The 13,092-nt window shown below is 34.0% G+C and overlaps 1 protein-coding gene across 7 annotated transcripts in view; it reads right to left on the bottom strand.

The window, feature by feature from the left end:
* The window catches only part of LOC142332222 (uncharacterized), a 112,597-nt gene that overhangs the window by 46,538 nt on the left and 52,967 nt on the right, over positions 1-13,092 (bottom strand). For 5 of the 7 annotated variants that reach the window (XR_012758227.1, XR_012758228.1, XM_075378510.1 and 2 more), the window contains one exon: positions 9,654-9,810. The exons of the other annotated variants lie outside the window; for them this stretch is intronic. The gene's annotated coding sequence lies outside the window, so the exon portion shown is untranslated. The remainder of the gene's footprint in view (positions 1-9,653; positions 9,811-13,092) is intronic. 7 annotated transcript variants of the gene reach the window in all.

The raw sequence follows: 13,092 nt of genomic DNA, 5'->3' as shown, positions 1-13,092 counted from the left end.
AGCCATTTTCTATTTCCTTATACATATATATAAAGAAAATATATACATTTATTTATTTATGTTATACCAGGTTACAGAGTAAAACAACAGTGACATATCGACAGTTCTGTGCAGAGATGAAAAACCATCTGGTGTGTAAGTGTAAATGTAACGGTAAATGTATAGTCTTGAACAGACTCATAGGCCGACCAGTCCTGAGATGAGTGGTTAATTAAAACTCAACCACCAAAGAACACCGGTATCGACAGTTTAGCAATCAAATCCATATAAAAGCAATTGCCTTTACAAGGACTGGAATCTTAGAACTCTCGACTTCGTAAATCAGCTGATTTTACAATGAGAAGTTTAACTACTAAACTTACACGGCGGGTTTATGTATATTTATGTGAAAAGAATATACATTCTTTTAAATATGTGTAAAAATTTGATTTTTTTTGTCTCTTAAGTCATTTGACTGGTTTGTAGCTCTACAAGATTCCCTATTTAGTGCTAGTCGTTTCATTTCGGTATACCCCCTACATCCTACATCCCTAACAATTTGTTTTAAATATTCCAAACGTTGCCTGCCTACACAATTTTTTCCTTTTACCTGTCCCTCCAATATTAAAGCGACTATTCCAGGATGCCTTAATATGTGACCTATAAGTCTGTCTCTTCTTTTAACTATATTTTTCCAAATGCTTCTTTCTTCATCTATTTGCGCAACACCTCTTCATTTGTCACTTTATTCACCCATCTCATTTTTAACGTTCTCCGACAGCACCACATTTCAAAAGCTTCTAATCTTTTCTTCTCAGATACTCCGATCGCCCAAGTTTCACATCCATATAAAGCGACGCTCAAAACATATTTTCCTGACATTTAAATTAATTTTTGATGTAAACAAATTATATTTCTGACTAAAGGCTTGTTTCGCCTGTGCTATTCGGCATTTTATATCGCTCCTGCTTCGTCCGTCATTAGTAATTCTACTTCCCAAATAACAAAATTCTTCTACCTCCATAATCTTTTCTCCTCCTATTTTCACATTCAGTGGTCCATCTTTGTTATTTCTACTACATTTCATTACTTTCGTTTTGTTCTTGTTTATTTTCATGCGGTAGTTCTTGTGTAGGACTTCATCCATGTCATTCATTGTTTCTTCTAAATCCTTTTTACTCTCAACTAGAATTACTATATCATCAGCAAAATTTGATTATTATTCTAATAAATAAAACTTAAATATTTGTAAACTATAATAAATTGAACGTATAACTAATAGACTTAAAACTATAAATATACGTATGCTTGGATTTACACCGATTTTACAGGAGATAACAGTCACTGTCTCTGAAATGTTTTCAGTTATTTTCAAGAACAATAAGCATTCCATATCAGGCTTGGAAAATATATGAAATTATGTGATTTCCCAATTGTTTTCTTCATTTATGTAACGTAAAATGCTAACCGAAATGTAAACCCTAAAAGTTATATCAAAATCCTGTTCGCAACAAAAACAATCGATATTGTTAAAATCATCACTCAAAAATAGCAATTTATATTGTTAATTTCAAAAAAACAACTTGGACAATGGAAAGCGCTGTTATCACATGTAAAAACGTACATTGTTTTTACTGAATTTTTTGGGGGAGAACGAGAAAAACGCTTTCGCGTTATCATCGCCCGGGTCAAAAAGTCCCAAAAAGCCCACTTCTCGGATATTAAAATATTAATAAAATAAGGTTAAAATTAAAATATTAATAAGATTAAAACTAAAATAATAAAAGAAACGGAAAAAATATGTAACACGAAAAACATAATAAGATTAAATTTTATGGTTGATTATAATTAAACCTTATGAAGTGTATCGATTCTTCTGAGGAGTAACAATAGCCGTTCTAGTATATTCTTAAATTTCCTAGGATTCGCCGAATGTTCCTCAGTAATTTAAGTTTGCGACGTAAGGCCGCATAATACATACAGTCCACAAGGATGCGGCGCACAATCAAGCGGCAGTCGCTTCGTACGCATAGTGGTGTGTTTTTTACCATCATCGGGTATTCGTGAGTAGTCCTTGTATAAGTCGTAATTGCAATCGGCAAAGGACCACTTCCTCTCGGCAAATTTTTTTGCATCAACAATTCTATGGTAACACCGTATCTTTAATATGTTGGAAGTTTATTATCCGCTATACAGTCAACTTGTCACCTTCTTTGATATGTGTAATGGAATTAATATAATCGGTAGTTATAAACTCAAGAGGTAAAAGACGGTCAGCTACATACATCTTTAGCAGCGGAATCCAAACGTTACTTGTGCAGGCTTCTCACAAGGCTAGAGATTCAGCGGAAATTCACTTTTATATGATGAACAGTTTTATGTGATGTATATTCAGAGTGTTTCTAAAATGGTGGACTGGATATACTTTTCGGATTCTACTCGTAAAACTAAACAAAAAATATCCTTAGGAAAAATGTCAATTTCTCCTTCGTTCACCTGTCCGCCATTTTGTTATTTTTATATAATAACTAGCTCTACCCGCCACGCTTCGCTGTGGCACATTGTGGTTGCATAGATGAGAAATGAGAAACAAAACAAAGCATACGTTTCATAGAAGTTTAATTTTGCAATACTTGTGGATATACAATATTTTTTGTTTTACCACTGTCTGCGTAGATATAAAGGCTATCTGGTTTGCCGACTCGGGAACACGCAACATACAGTTGCCCATGTGAGAAGCAATCTAAATCTAAACCACACAATTCTAAAGACCTTGAGCTTTACTGAATGCAAATGTCAATCGAATTGGGAATTGCAATCTTTTAAATTAAAATGGTGTATCGGTCGGGGTCATGGGTATTGGAGGAATGAGGACATCTTCACCTTTGAAAGGCCCCGTTAAAATCGTTGCTTCCACTACGTTATTAATCAATTTCTTAACTGCAAGTCGCGTGCCATTGCAGAGTTTTGGCTGATTAATATTCCGCAACAGGATAATTGTCATTAATTGATCGAACCGTTGCTAGAATCAATCTAATGAGGAATGTTTTCCCAGTTCCACCTGGCGCATCCAAGAAGAAGGTCCCCCCAACACCGTCATTTATCATTTGCATTATGCGATCGTAAATGCCTTTCTGTTCACGCGTTAATTTTGGAATGTTTGATTGGACATATGACTGAAGATCACCGATGTTGTAACTCTGTTCACGGCGTAAATCCACGTCAAATGAAGCAATCGCAGCTCGGGTGGGTGCTGGCATTCCCAGTTGACTAAGAACTTTATTTGCAATAGCTAAGCACTTGTCTTCAATATTTATCAATGCTTTGTTGTAAATGTCTTCTGTAAATTCCATTGTCATATTGATATTTTCTAGGCGTACTCTATGCAAATATAATAATTTATATATGAAGTTCGGATAGAGGAATCACATTAATATTTGGTAAGCGTCTTGGTAATAAAATTTTTAATTTATTAAAAAAAAATCAGGACTTAAATACCTTCGCAAATTACAAAATACCAATATACCTTCGCCATTTTATTTTTAAATCTGTTATATCTCCATAAATATTAGTTTTATAAAAATTTACGTTGTTTACTAAAATATTAAGCCTTTTATTTTGAACAAAATGACGTTTTATTTTTTTAAATTAGTTAGCCGAGTTATGGCAGAAAATTGATGTAATTTTGTGTCATAATTATTAGATCTATTATTGTGAGAAAATTATTACTTAATTTGCTTCTAATTTACAAGACTAGAATTAACAAAAAATAAAAACAATTAATACTTCATCGAATTCATCGAACGTAAAATGAAGGACATGAAAACAGACACATAATTACAACATCAATTTTCTGCCGTAACTCGGTTATTTGTTAACCAATTTAAAAAAATAAAACGTCATTTTGTTCAAAATAAAAGGCTTAATATTTTAGTAAACAACATAAATTTTGATAAAACTAATATTTATGGAGATATAACGGATTGAAAAATAAACATGGCCGCCATTTTGTAATTTGTGAAGATATTTAAGTCCTTACTTTTTTTATAGATTTAAAATGTTATTACCAACACGCTTACCAAATATTAATGTGATTCCTCTATCCGAACTTGAGATATAAATTATTATATAAAAATAACAAAATGGCGGACAGGTGGCGAACGAAGGAAAAATTGCCATTTTTCCTAAGGATATTTGTTGTTTAGTTTTACAATTAGAATCTAAAAAAGTATAGCCAGTCCACCACTTTAGAAACACTTTGGTTTTATATAAATATATTAAAACGCAACGCAATCTTATATTGGTAGGTATTGAAATAATAAAAAAGGCATGTGTAAATGTAAATGTAATTTTTATTATTACCAACCATTACCTTACATTTAGAGTAAATGTTGGAAGTGGCCGCCATCTTCTTGAATACAAGCTTCAATTCTTTTTACAGCGTTTCTTGCAACTTTTTTTCAAAGTTTGTGGCTGGATATTTAATATAGCTTGTTCAATATTGACTTTCAATCGTTCAAGTGTTCGTGGTTTGTTGCTGTAGGCTTTTTCTTTGAGGTAACCTCGTAGAAAAAAATCCGCCGCAGTCAAATCTGAAGATCTTGGTGGCCACAAGCCTCAACCGATAACACGATTACCAAAGAATTACTCGACGAAATCAGAAGTTGAACCTGCGTAGTGCGATGTCGCACCGTCATGTTGTAGCCAGCAGTGGCTGTCTTCCTCTTCCAAGAGTGCAATGAACTGAATTAAAATATCCTGATATCGTTCTGCATTAATAGCGTACTCGAAAAAAATAGGACCGATTATTTTCTTCCGCGATATCGCGCACCACACGCCCAACTTCTGCGGGTGTAATTGTTTTTCGTGATAAACGTGGGGATTTTCAGCACTCCAAATTCTACTGTTTTGGCTGTTTACGTAGCCATCCAAATGAAACCGTGCTTCATCTGTGAAAAATAACGAATCTATAACATTAATTCCCTCACGCAGAAATCGACGGAACCGTTGACAATATTGTAGCCGTTTTTCTTTGTCGGGCTCAAGAAGTTGATGAACCGTTTGAATGCGAGGCGATAAGGTCGTAATTTTAATTGGTTGGTCGCCCGATTGTTTGTCTAAATAAATAGACAAATGAATTTCAGCAGACAAACGTCTGATCGATTTATTTGGCGAAGCGAGTAATCGGTCTTTGATTTCAGTGACTGTATCTGTATTTAACACTGACGCAGATCTTTTGTGTTCCTTGTTATTAACAGAACCGGTCTCTCTAAATTTTGCGACTAACCTTAATACTGATGTTTTGTTTGGAGCCGGTTTATCTGGGTACTTATGGAGAAACAAATCTTGCACTGCAAGCACTGATTTCGTACTGAAGTACAACACGACAATGAAAACACGTTTATCTAACGAAAACACCATCTTGTCTCTAGCAGTACACTGAACGTTATGATTGCATTGTTACTATCGGTAGTGTTGTACTGCGTCGCCGCGATGTTCAGATGTTGGACGAGTCCATTTCAGTAACGAGTAGGGGAGTAAGTTTGACTTTTGAAATTTCATGGATGATGATTGATGGGTTGCGTTTTATATGGGACAACCAGTATAGCTCCCAGTCGCAGCTTCGCCTGAGCGATATAGTTACTTGCATTTCCAGTAGCGGTCAATCTTTTTATTTTATATTTATTAGTCAAGTAGACGGAGACATATGCAGCCAGTCACACATACAGTAACGGTAGCAATAGCTGCATTGGTTGAACAACAGCGCCCGTATACCTTCGCAACATTTAAAAAACAGGAATTAAAAATACCCGAAAATGGTTTTTAAATATTTATCTGAAGAGTATTTGCAAGCTCATATCTACTGAATATCTCGTTTACTATAGTCCGGATCGGGAAAATTCACAGTTATCATTCAAAAATGTTTTTATCTTTCTTCATCCCTTTTTAAGATTGAATTCCAAAATCTAGAAATCGGTTTACCAACATGAAAATTACACTTACCATAAAATCAGGTTATTTCTTTCATTTGTTATCGAGAAATTAAAAAAAAGGGTTTCAAAAAAAAAAAAATTAAATCCATTTTAACCCTTAAAACTCGGATTAAACTCAAAAAATCTAGAAATTGGTTTTTAGGCTACCCAGTTCACACAATGATAGACACTCACAGTTTATAATTCATTAAAGTTTTTGCTTTAACCGGTTAATCTCAACTACTATATATATATATATATATATTTTTTTTTTTTTTTTGAGATGAAATATATCCAAAAATCTTCTCAGTTATGCTAAGAAACATGGATAATAATTTAGTAGCGATAGATCGGGTTGTTTTTTTTATCCAGAACAAAAAAAAAATCCTCTTTTTCTTTATATAATAGTTTAGATGTATTTATTTGTTTTATTAATTATGATATTAATACATTTTAAAACTATAGGTGAAGCGATTTTATGTTACATTTTAGTAAAAAAAATTATCATTACTTTATTCCTGTTAAATTCCACAATTTTTTTTTTTTTTTAAACCGGTCGTGAAAATCTGAACTGCGAAATGATTACTTATAACAATAATAATAAAAACTAAATTATGCGTGCACGTATATTTATCTATGTTATACGGGAGAAAGAGTAAAGAAAGGAAAAAAAGGATGGAAGAAGCATGAGAGGGTGAATACGAGGAAAGAAAGGAGAAAGAGACGGTGTTAAATCAAATTGCCCGTAGGCAAGTCCGGGTTCAGTGTTCAGGGCAGGAGAAACACGTAAGACAAGGATAGATACAGGATAAAAGAGAGGGGTGTAAGAGAGATAGATGGACGAGGAAGTTTGTTTCGATCGATGACGTCAGAGCGCGCCATGCAGAGAAAAGCGTCTAATATTAAATATCATTATTGTGATAGGGAGCCTTAGCCCCTACATTCGTTCCCCCACCGCGCCGTTTCATATAACAATCGCTAAAGAAAGCTCTCGCTAAACGGAATTCCTAATCATTTAAATTGATATTACGTGAACAGAAGTTTATTTTAAGGTTAATACGAGTACTATTATTATATTGTTTTATAATTAATTGCACATCACCTATCATCGATCGGTCTACCACTCGTTTTAATTACTTTGTAAAGAAACAAATTAATCCGATAAAATACCACCCAAAACGTAGAATGTGCACGGTTTTTTTTTTTTTTTTTTTTTTTTTTTTTTTTTTTTTTTTTTTTTTTTTTTGTAACAAATCTACAGAACTGGAAATATTTTTTTTTTAAATTTAGAGTACAACTGATTACAAAAACGCACGGAAAAAAACCAGTAAAATGATCATAACGACCATTTTTCCAACCACCCACCCTTTTATCCAAAATTTTACATTTATGAATTAGGCATCAAATTTCGATTTATAGCTTACGGATAATTTTTAGGATTATTGTAGTATACCTTGCTTTTCACATAATTTCTTCCCTCCAAAAATAATCCATTAGCGTCATCAAATCGCACGATCTTAAATATCAGTTGACATCACAATTTTGCGAAAGAATTTTCCATTGAATTTTATTTGTAATAAATTTATCGTTTCGTGGTTTATTTTTTATTAATAGGCAAGGAAACCAAGTAATACTTATTAAAAAGAATCTATTTATTCTTCTAAACTGATATTGTGTCTTTCAAAGTCGTTCCCCAGAGATGCGAGACGATTGAACGAGTTTCTTCCAATCCTCAATACATTAATGGAAAGCATTTCTTTTTACAAGACTGCTCAAAAAGGAGTATAATTTACAGGTTATCATAAAAGAATGGTGCGGTTTTGAACATGGTTTAAATTAAAACAGTATTACTTACAGTTTATGTTTTTATTTTTCAAATTTGTCGTCTCAAACATTTTTTTACATAATTAATAAATTTCAATATGTGCGCCCTTAGTCGCTCGACGAATGTCCAAACGATACTCAACTTCTCTCGAAACATTAGTTAACATTTCTTCGTTAATGGTTGTCATCGCTTCATTAATCCAGTTTTTTAAGCAGGTTAGGTCGCGAATTTTTTGTGTATATACAACGCTTTTGATGTACCCCCACAAGAAAAAATCGCAAGGTGTCAGGTCTGGACTACTTGGAGGCCAAAGTATGGGTCCATGTGGGTCTATCCATCGATCTCCAAATTTTTCGTTCAATGCATCCGTGACCAATGCATTGAAGTGCGGGGGAGCACCATCTTGTTGGAAATGAAGTCGATGAATGTTTTCGAGTTCATCAGGCTGAGGAAAGCAATAATCGGTTAACATGTCAAGATACGCAACTCCATTAATTCTTTTCTCAGGAAAGAAGAAAGGCCCTATTACACGATATTTCATCGCACCATAACAAACATTAACTTTAGGCGAATCGCGTTGTTTCTCAATAATTGCTTGTGGGTTTTCAGAGCCCCATATTCGTGAATTGTGTCTGTTAACACATTCATTCACATGGAATGTAGCTTCGTCTGTAAAAATTATATCGTCTAAAAATGATTCGTTTTCACTTATTCTGTCCGACATTTCAACAGCGAAATTGTAACGTTTTACACCATCATCAGGTTTCAATTCCTGCAGTAATGTCAATCGATATGTACTGGATATCGGGTAAGGGATCTCAACTTTCTTTACCCGACAAGATTCTGCTTTAAAAGGCTTCTTGAACCCGGTATGGACTTACGGAATCGAACTCTGGGCGCAACCGGTAACAGCAATATGAAGATCATTCAACGGTTCCACAATTAAATACTACGGAACATAAATCAAGTGAAATAGTTCGCGAGAAATACTGAGATTCACGATTAAACAGGCATTCCGCACGTTCGAAATGTTGAATGTCAAGTTTCGAGATGTGTGTCCAGGTTGGAGAAGCATGTTGTTAATCATCTAGCTTTTTGAATTTGCTTAACAGTAAGGACGTTACGAGGTAGAAAGGATTCCATGTACTTGATCTGGTTGATGGACTATTATGATGATCAGGTTAACAGTGTAGAAATACCGATACTGAACCAACTTCCGGTCATTATCTTAAATCCGCCTTCTTGTTTCTAGTATCCCCTCACCCCTCCCTAATCAGCCATCTTGGATTTTCCCATTCTTCCTTCTTTTCCCTTTTCCCCCGTCCGCTTTCCCTATTTAACACAGGAAAAATCCCTTTTCCATCAGAAGGGAAATTTTGAAATTCCACAGAATTGCCAACCTGCTTATATTTTTTATACATAGATTATTTATTATATTATTTTTCAAAGGTTAGTAGTACACATCAACTGTTGTAGTCATCTGCTATGATATGGCATCACAGGCGAACGGTAGAATTAAATAATAAAATCACAATAACTAATGGGTAAAAACGTAACTGTATAGCATTTGAACTAGATCATCCTGTGAGTCGGTTCCTGACGCTTTAGCTTGCGCAGCAACGTAGGTTCCTGGATTGACTTCGCGAAATTTGTTGTATATAAGTTGCGAAATTTCATTCCGCCGCTAGATACTGCCGCGATATTTAAATTAAACGTGCATGTGTTTGCGCGCTCGCGTGTGTATGTGTTAATTATTAACATCTAAGAGAGTGTGTGTGTGTGTGCGCGTGCGCGCGTGTTGTTAGTACCAAATGCTTCCACAGTAGTGCGATATTCAAATTTATATTAATTATAATTAATTAAAATTTTATACTCGCCAATATTGGATCCTGTCCTTTGTGTTCTTTGTATGTACGTGTTTGTCGGTTGATTGACTTACTACTGCTATTGGCACAAATCAGGTCATATGATGCGCATAACAACAGTGCGCATCTATTTCCCCCTCCATCTGATTACAATCAGATTTTAACGAACCTTTAAATAAATAAAAAATTATTAACAGCTATGATACGTAAGCAACATTTTAAAAGTAATGACAATTATGCATATATCATTAAATGGAAATATTTTTTAATGTAGTGAAATATAAGTTTAATAAATGTATGCAAACTTTCTCCTCACCATTCGTAACATAATTCCCCAACGAACGTATCCGCTGACATTATATTACAGGCCTGTAATATTTTTTAATATTATTTAATATTCTATGTCTTAAATGTTAAGACACAAAAACATACAATCACTGTAAAAATATCTATAAACAGTATTATAAAGTATGTAAAATGTTAGCATCCCGGTAGAAATAAAAACATCTGGTCCAAAACTTCTGCCCAGGACTTGACGAAAATTCCTGGACTATTTAAACTTACGATGCTAGGCCGCATAACCTATGCAATCCACAAGGATGTAGCGTACAGTTGCAGCACTTGCTTCGTACGCATACCGGTGCATTTTCTGTTGACATCAGGTACCCGTGAGTAGCTCTCGTATATCCTATCCTCAATCAGAAGTGGTCAGAGGACCACTTCCTCAAGGCGAATTTTCCTGTGGGAGGAGTCCCATGGCAACACTGTATCTTTGACATGACGAAGTTTGTTAGCTACTGTGGCAATCATTACTGTATGTTTTACATTACTGTATGATGGTTTAAAGTGTTTATGTTTTGTGTATAATATCTGTAAGCGTTATAATGGATTTCTGAAAAGGATTATTTGCTTTTTATTGTCCTGAATAAGGTAGTTTATTCAAACACCACTTCTAAGAAACGCCTATCAATCGAAAATACATCAGGTAAAAAATTGCACAAAATAAAAAGGTTTTACAATTTCCACACCACCCATGAGGTATGTAACAAGGAGCGTTGAGATTTTTTTAACGAATGAAATCTCTTCCCAGGAGATCTACTATAAAACACTCAAATTCTTTTTTAAAAACATATTTTTCCATCTTCAGTAATACCATCATTTCTCAAACCGTAGTAAGTTATCTTTATAGGATGATGTCTTATTATTTTCATTTCATCTTCTGTGATGATGATTTAAAAAAGTAACAGGACGTAAAGAAAGGATTTTTATACATTTTCTTACCTCTCTACAAAATTTTGTACTGCCTTTTTCTTTTCAGCGCTTTTCAGGCCGCTTTTTCTGTTGTAGTCAGCTTGTGGATCGTCTCTATGGATTACATTATGAAGAATAACAGCTCTGAGGCTTCTTTTGAACGAGTCAATAAACAACCTCCATTCATTCACATCACATATATAACTGCTCCATTACACCAGGAACATTGTTACAATAAATTAAATTTCTATCTTCAGAAAAGTACGTACTCTGTTTCTGTACCTTGAAAAAGATGTGCAAGAGACCAGAAAGTTTTTTGTTTTAATCTACATATAAAGGTTCTGCTGAATTTTTAAGAAGACTTAAATCTCTGACCAAATCATTCAGTTCTTGCTGTGAAATAGTTGTGGTTTGGAATTACCAGAAATAAAATCAACATCATCATCCTGCGACTCTGTTTCGGAGTTGTTCAGCATATCTTGTAGTTTTTCTGGAACTGAAGGTACAGATTCACTAGAGCGGTAAGGTACTGGGCGTGTTGCTGAATAACAATTTGGGTACATAATCACTTTTTAATTTTTTTATTGAATCCTTATACATTGCAAGAACAACAGTAGCAATTATCACTCTGATTTTTTGGTTCTCTACAGATCATTGGTACTTCAAATCGAAAAAAACATTTTCTTACATTTTGTCATTTGCGTAGCTCAAAACGGTTATTAGTTTTAAACAAATTTTCCATTGTTGACCTGTGTAATTAATGTGTAAAAAAATAAAGTTGTCCACCCTGTGAAATTAAAACTTCCCGCCTGAATTTCCTGCGGGAATTTCCCACACTGAAAGAAAATCTCACCCAGGGAAAAATAATTTCCCTATGGGAAAAGGGAAATTCCAAAATGGCGGACGGGAAAAGGGTGAAATTTCAATATGCGAACGGGGAAGGGGGAAATATAGGTAATGGTGGAAAAGGAGGGAAAAAGGAAAAAGGGAAATTCCATGATGGCCGACCAGGAAGAAGGATAAGAAACAAAATGGCGGATTCAAGATGGCGAGTAGAAGTTGATTAGGTTCGGTATTTTCACACTACTCCGAGTGAAGTGTTGGAGATAACACTTCTTGTAATTATTTTTATTTTATTTTCAATTACTGAAATTTATGGATGCTTAGGTTTATTATTTATCTATCATTATCTTAAGGTTAAAGTTTCATTTATTGCTCTTCTATTTACGTACCCGACTTGGTTAACGGTGTGATGATATTTAACTATATTGAAAGACAGTATCAAATATTATTTTATTTCATATTTACTAGTATTTATTAATATTAATTGTTTTTGAACTCGTTGAGGATTATCAGTGGATAATCCTTTTTCAAGTGAGAGTCTGTTATACGACATACTTTATAAATTAAATACAAAAGCTGATTGTAAATAAACGAATTCAACAAAAAAAAAAGCTTTTGTTTGAAAAAAAGAAACTGAGGTAAAAACCAATCGTATCAAACAAAACAAAGTTAATATCGATTTAACAAATTAAAATAGTAAAAGTAAGGTTTTCTTTAAATCTCGTATTTTTAAGCTGTTACCAATTCGAAAATAAAATATGATTACTTATCCTTAATTTGGTTTCGATAAATAAAATCGAAATTAAAAAATATTTAATATGGTTTTTAAAAAAAAATACGAGTATATATTTTTTTTTAAATTAATTAAAAAAAAACTTTGTTTTTTTTTGTAATTTAAGAATACGAGTTAGCCTACAAAAAATGCATCCCATTTAAAAAATGCTGTTTGTAAAACATTCTGAAGTGCCAATCTCCGTAGCATAGTGTTAGCATCTCAGCCTATCACCGGAGGTCCGGGATTCGAATTCCAGTCAGACAAGCCATTTTTCATACGTTACAAATTCCCATACTCATATTCCCAGGGACAAGCTTCTTTGTAGGATTCTGCGGTGAATTAATTCATCAGTAAAAAAAAAAACTGATAACACAGTTGTAGGACTTTCCCGTCACCAAACTTTTTTCTGATCACGGCTTGTATACACACACACACACACACACACACACACACACACTCGTGCGCGCGCGCGCGCGCGCATACCGCATTTCAATCGCGAGGGTGTGGCGGTACTAGTGGCCATTTTAAATACTTGTTTACAGTTTAAATATTATTCATTTTATTTAATTCTACCGCTCACTT

The sequence above is a fragment of the Lycorma delicatula genome, chromosome 11, assembly GCF_047948215.1.
Source record: "Lycorma delicatula isolate Av1 chromosome 11, ASM4794821v1, whole genome shotgun sequence".
NCBI classification, from domain to species: domain Eukaryota; kingdom Metazoa; phylum Arthropoda; class Insecta; order Hemiptera; family Fulgoridae; genus Lycorma; species Lycorma delicatula.
This window is presented reverse-complemented; position numbering and strand designations above follow the sequence as displayed.